Source organism: Crinia signifera, chromosome 1 (genome assembly GCF_055691185.1).
Source record: "Crinia signifera chromosome 1, ASM5569118v1, whole genome shotgun sequence".
Taxonomy (NCBI): Eukaryota; Metazoa; Chordata; class Amphibia; order Anura; family Myobatrachidae; genus Crinia; species Crinia signifera.
Window position 1 is genome coordinate 463,136,107 of NC_139217.1, and position 9,761 is coordinate 463,145,867.

The window sequence follows — 9,761 nt, forward strand, 5'->3', positions numbered from 1 at the left end:
TACACAGTCCTCTCATCCCCGGGCACCTGGCACTGACTGTACACAGAACGCAGGGTATACACAGTCCTCTCATCCCAGGGCACATGTCACTGGCACTGACTGTACACAGAACGCAGGGTACACACAGTCCTCTCATCCCTGGGCACACGTCTCTGGCACTGACTGCACACAGAACGCAGGGTACACACAGTCCTCTCATCCCCGGGCACACGTCACTGGCACTGACTGCACACAGAACGCAGGGTATACACAGTCCTCTCATCCCCGGGCACATGTCACTGGCACTGACTGTACACAGAACGCAGGGTATACACATTCCTCTCATCCCAGGGGCAACTGTCACTGGCACTGACTGCACACAGAATGCAGGGTATACACAGTCCTCTCATCCCCGGGCACATGTCACTGGCACTGACTGTACACAGAACGCAGGGTATACACAGTCCTCTCATCCCCGGTCACATATCACTGGCACTGACTGTACACAGAACGCAGGGTATACACAGTCCTCTCATCCCCGGTCACATATCACTGGCACTGACTGTACACAGAACGCAGGGTACACACAGTCCTCTTATCCCCGGGCACATATCACTGGCACTGACTGTACACAGAACGCAGGGTATACACAGTCCTCTCATCCCGGGCAACACGTCACTGGCACTGACTGTACAAAGAACGCAGGGTATACACAGTCCTCTCATACCCGGGCACACGTCACTGGCACTGACTGTACACAGAACGCAGGGTATACACAGTCCTCTCATCCCCGGGCACATGTCACTGGCACTGACTGTACACAGAACGCAGGGTATACACAGTCCTCTCATCCCAGGGGCACCTGTCACTGGCACTGACTGTACACAGAACGCAGGGTATACACAGTCCTCTCATCCCAGGGGCACCTGTCACTGGCACTGACTGTACACAGAACGCAGGGTATACACAGTCCTCTCATCCCAGGGGCACCTGTCACTGGCACTGACTGTACACAGAACGCAGGGTATACACAGTCCTCTCATCCCCGGTCACACGTCACTGGCACTGACTGTAAACAGAACGCAGGGTATACACAGTCCTCTCATCCCCGGGCACATGTCACTGGCACTGACTGTACACAGAACGCAGGGTATACACAGTCCTCTCATCCCCGGGCACACGTCACTGGCACTGACTGCACACAGAACACAGGGTATACGCAGTCCTCTCATCCCCGGTCACATGTCACTGGCACTGACTGCACACAGAACGCAGGGTATACACAGTCCTCTCATCCCGGGGCACATGTCACTGGCACTGACTGTACACAGAAGGCAGGGTATATACACAGTCCTCTCATCCCCGGGCACACGTCACTGGCACTGACTGTACACAGAACGCAGGGTATACACAGTCCTCTCATCCCAGGGGCACCTGTCACTGGCACACAAAATGCAGCCCGGCAGACCTGCACCAAGGCCGCACAGCAGCTCCTGGCTTATTGGTTGCAGGAAATGGAGAGCAATCAATAACAGGACACAGCTGATGGTAGAGGGGAGGTGAGCAGCTCTCTGCATGACCAACAGCTGGCTGTGCTGCGCCAGACCTCATGTGCAATAGACATTGGAAAGCAAAATATGGTGCAAGCTAATAGACTGTGATAGAAAAGTAATGGGGATTATACTACAGAGGTCCCTGGCCGGACAATGATCACAAACCAAGGCCCTTAGTCTGGTTCACTCGCAAAGGCAAATGCCTTCTCAAATGGACAAAACCATGTGCACTGCAGGGGGGTAGATGTAACATGTGCAGAGAGATTTAGATATGGGTGAGTTATTTTGTTTCTGTGCAGGGGAAATACTGACTGCATTATTTTTACACTGCAATATAGATCTCACTTCGAAGTAAAACCTCACCCAAATTGAATTCTCTCTGCACATGTTACATCTGCCCCACCTGCAGTGCACATGGTTTTGTCCATTTGAGAAGGAATTTGCCTTTGTAAGTGAACCAGAATAAGGGCCACAGTGCAGCCACCAAGACAATCGGGGTGAAAAGTACCTAACGGATCATCACACATTCAGAATGGACCATAAACTGTACACGACTGATCCCTGCACGACGGTGTAGAAGGAGGGTCAGACACACCTGAGTGCGGAGAGGATTTTGTTACAGAAGATGAAACTCACAACCACTTTGTATGGCTTTATGATGGACTTATATTGAAGATGGGATGGCGATCACTGTATCTAGGCTACATCAGAGCGGCTGGGTAATGACACTAGATTAAAGGCAGGATTAAAATACCTAATAAAAACTTGGCGAACCATCAGCACGGGTCCATGATCCCCCCCCCCCCCAAATCCATTACCAGGGGTTGTTTGCAAACTATAACAAATCAAAGGCAGATGCTCCCACTGATGGCGACACCTAGTCTGTAAATACGATGACAGCTATAATTACCCGTTAGCCAGGATCCAGCTTTCCCAATCCCAATAAGTAGAGTATTCTGAGGACTGTAGTCCAGCGACAGCAGCGATATTCAGGACTCAATACATTCCCCGCGGTTATATTATAATGCATAAAGTCGCAGCGCAGATTGTGAGAATATCTACACTTCAAGGGGCCCCTGATGGGCGAAATGCATCGTTGTGGTAAGTGCAGGAGTCAGCGCAGGACAAGACCAACATACATTTTTAGCAGAAGATAAAAATAACTTTCAACTTAAAGACCAAACAAATACAGGGCAATAGTTACTGATTGGCGGAGTTTGAAAGCCAACTATTATCTGTAGTTCCATTTGCTGTATTCAAAATGGCGGAAATATACAATGTAATAGGAAAAACTGGTGCAAACGGGCAGCTCGAGAGTCCGCAGCTTAGTGGGGGCAGGGCAGCTGTGGGGCTCATTGTGTGCCGCCAACCCCTCGCTAAAGGCCCAATTCAGACCGGTTCACTAGCCTGCATGCAATCGCAGCCCATCGAATGATTTTTCTACTGTTCATAATGGCAAAAAAAAAAAAAAAAATCAGCCAGGACTGACATTTACCTCCAAACTCGTTCTGGGCGCTGGCGTCATGTGACGTCAGCTGCCCTGCCCCAAACAGGCATCGCCAAGCCAGGGTGTGCAGGGGAACACCCGGTGATTTTATGGGGACCTGAATGGGGATATGACTTTATCCCCTCCCAAACAGTTGCCCTTAGACAAGCACCTCTTACAGCGCCTGAAAACCTACATTTGGTAACGTACCTTTCTGGTTTTCTATGGGGACGCTCATAAAGGGCCTTATTCTAGTTCACTCTGACAAAATCCTTCTTAGATGGACAAAACCATATGCACTGCAGGGGGCAGATGTAACATGTGCAGAGAGAATTAGATTTGAGTGAGTTATTTTGTTTCTGTGCAGGGAAAATACTGGCTGCTTTATTTTTACACTGCAATATAGATCTCACTTTGAAGTAAAACCCCACTCAAATCGAATTCTCTCTGCACAAGTGACATCTGCCCCACCTGCAGTGCACATGGTTTTGTCCATCTAAGAAGCAGGGGGGGGGGGGGGGGGGGGGGGGAGAACCGGCAGGTCCGTGTCCCTAGCAGTTCCCCCAGCAACGGGCAGCGGCGGGCAACGGCAGGTGTGTGTGTGTGGGGGGGCACCTGGCAGCTCCGTGTCCCCAGCAACAGGAAGCAGTGGGCTGAGATAAACCATCAACAGCGAGGCAGAGACCGGTGGCTTCCCCAGCGGCGGAGAGTGTGCGGCACTCGCTTCCAGCACCGCGGCCAGGACAGGAAAGCCGGGTAAGTACCTTTCACACCTGTCTGTATACCAGGCTGGTCCCGGGAGAAACCCTAGCTAGCAGGGTTGAAATCGATTTTGGCCCAACCCGTGAATTTAGGCTGGTGTGAAAGGGGTATTCGTGAACAGAACCAAAATGATGTAACAAATTTTATTAAATAATAATAATTTACTCTTTTTTTTTTTATCAGATGGGGAAAACTTTTTTGGCTACACACAAAAAATAGAATGCAAACTTTTGCAAGCAGGGCCCTGTCTCACTAGGTAAACGTGATTTGCAGGTTCTAATTATCTATTGTATTTATTTCCGCTGATCTGTGTACTTGTCACATTCATGTAAGCTACAGATGGAGAGGAAAGACATCAAGGAGTTTATTCTTAGTACAGACCCCCTACTCTTTAGTCTCCTCAATCACCAAAAGTCATTCATAGACTTGTAAGAAAAGATTGTAACGCATGTTGACCTTTTTCATGTGTCAAACATTGCCATGGGACCATTTTGCTTGCATCAATCTGTTGTCAATTTTGACTGCATGTCGACCAATAGCGGTGGATTTATTGACTGTCCACCTACAGTCTGGATCCGGTCAGCAGGGGGACACATTGTTCAAAGGCCAACAGCGAAAGTCAACATCTGCAAAGTGAAATAATGACATTTTTGTGACATTGTTCTGGAACATGCTGCATGGGTTCAAAACTGCGATAAGAATGTGTGGTTCCTGATTTTACCCCCCCCTCCCCCTTTTGTCATACATAAAAGGACTAAAAGTGATGTCTATAATATGGATACATTAAAAGCATAACTAAGTAAAACTCTGTATAGAATGTAGATTGACAGAGTAACGTCACTTGGACACAGAGGTGATGTCACAAGTCCCCAGCCAATTGGCAGGCTGCATCCTCTGGAGGATGGGCTCAATCACCTACTTAGAAAGTAAACCGCAACAGCAACTCCCTGAGCAGCAGTGCTGTGTGTATTCGTGGACCAGCATCCGTGGTCTAGTAATAGGGATGATTATCTTTATTCATCTGTTTCTTTCATTTGCTACCAAGTAATGTTAATAACCTGAGTGATAAAGTACCAGCTAATCAGCTCTCAACTGTCAAGTTTACAGACCAGGTTTGAAACATTTGAGAAATTACAGTTGGGAGCTGATGCCTCATCACCTTCCACTTTATCATTTCACCAACCAGGATTTCTTAGCAACTGCATCAATCACTTAAATCGAATACAGGTAACTCACAAAGGTCTAATTCACAATCGTCAACGAATGTTCATTAGTCGCCAAAAATGCCACAGCGCAGATATCTCATAGCCAAAGGCATGTCCAAACTGCGGCCCTCCAGCTGTGGTGAAACTACACATCCCAGCATGCCTTGCCGTAGTTTTAGCATTCCTTAATAGCAAAACTGTGGCATGGCATGATGGGACTTGTAGTTTCACAACAGCACTTCCTCCACTGCACTGCAGGGAACCCCAAACCGGCGACACAGAGAGACGCCACAGCAAACATGACGGTAACAATAAGAAGTAGTGGAATATATGTTGTTCTGTTTTTTTAAGATATAATCACCTCTAGTTCCACAATAAAATCCCTGAGTACATAAGGCTCTGATTGGCAGGCCACATCCCAAACCTACTCAATTCCCCACTAGTCAAAGAGAATGGCCGTGACTGGAGCTGCGTGCACTGTGCGGTCCACCAGAGAGACAGGCTGTCACAGAGGAGGTATAAGGGGGGGTTATTACTCGCAGATATCCGAAACTACCCAGGTCACAAAATCATCTCAGCACAACCCTTAAGATGTTCTATGGACCCGGGAGCGGGGAATGCCACGGGCTCTGCATCACAGCGCTGCCTGCATGCCGGAACAGGTTCTGCAGCCTCTCACTGTGTGTCTACATCCCCGGCAGGTGCACTGACACCAGCATCTCTCTGGGTGAGCTCACCAGGCCTAGACACAGCCTACTCCTGCCACCACCTGACAGCCAGCTGTGCCCTACCAGGGTGGAATAAACCAGCGCTGGGTGTATTGTAAATAGCCGACCCATACGTCAAGCTTGGATAAAGAGTCCTAATGTTCTAATACATACACTTAGAGGAATCTGCTCCCGCACTGAGGATCAGAGGCAGGGTGGCGAGAAGTGGGGTTATGGGACATAAGGGCCCATGTAACCCAGCAGACTGAATACACGAAGTACGGAACCTCGTATTCAAAATAAAAACTATATCCCGAATTCAAAAATAATGTAATAATTAAAAAGTATGTATTACTATTAAACTAAAGGCTCCATACACTGCGGTAACTCTCTCTCCTCAGAGAAGTCGCCAGCGATCCCCCCTTGAGCCGCCAGGGACTTCCCTGGGTGGCAGGATAGCAATCCCAGCCGACTCCAGGTGATTGCTTCTGCAGCCGGGGCGACTCGGAGGGTGCGGCGCGATGTGCATGGGACCGCACATTGCATCATACCCGCTGTCAGTCATCTGCAATTTGGGCTCTTTTCCTGCGATTGGTTGCTGCTACTCCTTACCTCTATGAGGTGAAGTACCCTATGACCGCTAGATGTACCCTATGACCGCTAGATGGACCAAATTACTCCTTTGTATGCTAAAAGATATCATAACAGAAAGTGAAAGCTATTTTTGTAGGGACACTGACATGTTTCAAACTTGCTGGATATAGAGGGGAGCCGGACAGTTTCCCGAAAGTCATTACTCCGACGTCAGGATTCCGACAGTCAAAACCCTGACACTCGGGGTCCCGATGCCCACCGGCTATTCTACCTTGTGGGGGTCCACGAACCCCATAGAAGGAGAATAGAATAGGTGGCAAGCGTAGCGAACCACCGTGCCCGCAAGGGGCTTTGTTGCGCTCGCCCCACTGTCTGAGTCCGATGTCTGGCTCATGACTGTCGGGACCATATACCACACCCATATGGAGAGAGGGAGCTGTGAAGACAGAGATTGGAGGTAGGAGCAGATAGGGACTGGGGGAGGGGTGGGCGAGTTTGTGGGCTAAAAACTGTCACGGCTCCAAGTGAAAATACATTGCAGAAGCCAATTTGAATGGGCTTTACACTAGTTGTTTATATGGCGCCACAAGGGATCTGCAGCGCCCAGTTACAGAGTACATAAAGGAATAAGCAAAACAGTGAGTACAATAGAGGACAAGTACAGGGTACATACCTTACAGTCTGCTGATGCAGTTATGGTTAAGACCAGGGGGGCAGAACACAGTGACTTACCGTTATATACAATAGGAGGACAAGTACAGCGTATATAACTATAACCCCAGGTTTGGTGCCATCAAAGATGGTTTAAATAAGAGAAGGAAAAGCAGGAGGGCCCTGCTCGTGAGAGCTTACATTCTAAAGACACACATCCACAATGGTTGGTGGTACAACTTCTGCTAAGCGTCATAATTCCCTATTAACCTTTGTATCCTAGTTCTGTCCATGGCACAAATTGTCAAACTAAGTAGATAAATAATTAAAATATGGTTAAATGTCAGCGCACGAATACACAAATACACCTACACACCAGCACATCTGGCCTCTCTGTCCTTTCTAACAGGACAAATCACAATTGTGCGTTGTTTGGGAACAGGAGCACACAACCACTAATACTTCAGCTACGGGCATTAAAATCACAGCCAGACGTGTGCCCATTATAACCACAGCTGCCAATAGCAACCAATCATATAGTGATGTGAGGAACGAGACAACATAACCTGCTCTCCGCTTTAAATGCATTATTCATCACTGGAAAACAAAGCAGGAGGCCATGCCAAAAAGGGGTTGGAGTGTTCCCGATTCCATATACGGATCCGCGTGGCGTTCCCAGTATAAACAGCTCACACGCAGTCTGGCAGGTACACTAACCTCCTAGGCAGGGCTGCTGGCAGCACAGGGGTTAAGGACTGGCAGTCATTTGTCAGCAAATACAAAAGTAACAATTGTTCCAAATGGAATATTCTCATACAATAAAGAGCAGGACACAATTACAGTAGCTGTAGCAGCAATACGCACTGAGTTAGAGGCGCTTACACTGTACCTGCCAAGGTGCTAGGTGGAGGCGCAAGGTCAGCCTCAGATAATGGTTCTATGGTCACAGATGGATACATGCACATAACAGGATAATACAGATCATTATTGTCCCAGTATGGGGAAAGAGGGACCACTGTCTGTCTGACATCTATACCAGTGACACACATATTGCATCAGTGTATTCACAGCCAGATGGGCACATTAATGTTGGGTTCCCAGCAATAAGAGTCTCACGCCCAGATGGTGAACCCTCGCAGGGGTCAGCAGGCCGGGAGTAGTTGGGGCCTATGGAGGTCAGCGCCTGCTTGGGGGCTTGGCTCTCAAAAGTAGCCCAATTCCTGCAGCCGGCTCAAGTCCAGAACATGGGATCCCCTGGGTTAGTGCAACTAAACTGCTTCAGAATATCATTAAACTTCTTAGGAACCTTAGAACGTGAACCCTGGCATGCTCACCACACTTTGGGCGCAGTGACTGGCTCCTCTGCTTCACTCACCGCTGGTTACTAGTCCCATTAGATGCCCAAGTGGATGTTATTCTGTGGCAGTTTGGTTATACTAACACAGGGGTTCCCATGTTCTGAACTGGAGCCCCTGCAACCATCAGAATGCTGCCCCATCCCCCATGCCTGCATGCACCCCTATATGATAGCACCCTCCCCGCTATTATTGCACCTATCCGATGCCAGCACCCCTAAACACCTGCACCCACACAATAGCAACACCTCCTAAAAACCTGCACCCATCCAATGCCAGTAACTACTAAATACCAGCAAACTCCACCCAATGCCAGCACCCCACCCTCTCCCCAATACTGCACCTATCAATGTCAGAACCCCCTATTCCCAAATGCTTGCACCTTCCCAATACCAGCACCCTAACCTTACCCAAATGCCTTCATCCTCTACCCAATGCCTGCACCCCCCTCTCCCCAATAGCTGAACCCTATCCCTCCCCAATGCCAGCACTCCCTCTCCCCATTATCACCACACCCTCTCTGTAGGTACAGGGGTAATAACGACCCCCTGGCAGACAAAGGCAGAGTGCCAGGCTGAGGGTGCTGGGTAGAGCAGCCGGGCACCAGCATCACCCAGCTGGGCACAGCCACGTCCCCACACACATCCAGGAGGGGGCCTAGATGCTGCTGCTGTCCGGAGGGGCTGTGCTCGGCACTGGCAGCGGCCCGGGCCATGGTACGTACCTCGGCAGTGGGTGCGGGGCTCCCCGGAGATCCGGGCCGCCTCTTCCAGCCTCACACCGGGGCACAAGCGGCTGCTGCTGCCTGACACACTGGGAACAGCGTGACGTCATGCGACCCGCCCCGCCGCACACCACCTGACACAGGCCAGCCGCGGGGCACGCCGGGGGATGTAGTCCTGCGCGGCCACCAGTGTTACTATGACAGCTGTCCAGGGTGAGTGTCATACAGTGCAGCACAGCCTGGTGAGAGTATAGACAGTGCTGCATAGAGTGAGTGTTATATAGTGCAGCACACTGTGTTATAATGCAGTACAGAGTGAGTGTCATATAGTGCAGCACAGAGTGTTATACTGCAGTACAGAGTGAGTGTCATATAGTGCAGCACAGTGTGTTATACTGCAGTACAGAGTGAGTGTCATATAGTGCAGCACAGAGTGTTATAGTTTAGTACAGAGTGAGTGTCATATAGTGCAGCACAGAGTGTTATACTGCAGTACAGAGTGAGTGTCATATAGTGCAGCACAGTGTGTTATACTGCAGTACAGAGTGAGTGTCATATAGTGCAGCACAGTGTGTTATACTGCAGTACAGAGTGAGTGTCATATAGTGCAGCACAGTGTGTTATACTGCAGTACAGAGTGAGTGTCATATAGTGCAGCACAGTGTGTTATACTGCAGTACAGAGTGAGTGTTATATAGTGCAGCACAGTGTGTTATACTGCAGTACAGAGTGAGTGTCCTATAGT

The 9,761-nt window shown here is 49.3% G+C and overlaps 1 protein-coding gene across 3 annotated transcripts in view; it reads right to left on the reverse strand.

Moving 5' to 3' along the window:
* CTIF (cap binding complex dependent translation initiation factor) overlaps window positions 1-9,154 on the reverse strand; it is a 156,764-nt gene extending 147,610 nt beyond the window's left edge. For 2 of the 3 annotated variants that reach the window (XM_083155298.1, XM_083155299.1), the window contains exon 1: window positions 9,017-9,154. The gene's annotated coding sequence lies outside the window, so the exon portion shown is untranslated. Of the gene's footprint in view, window positions 1-4,236; window positions 4,407-9,016 lie in introns of all 3 variants that reach the window. The other variant, XM_083155301.1, reaches the window with a different exon arrangement.
* Between the last annotated feature and the right edge of the window lie 607 nt (window positions 9,155-9,761).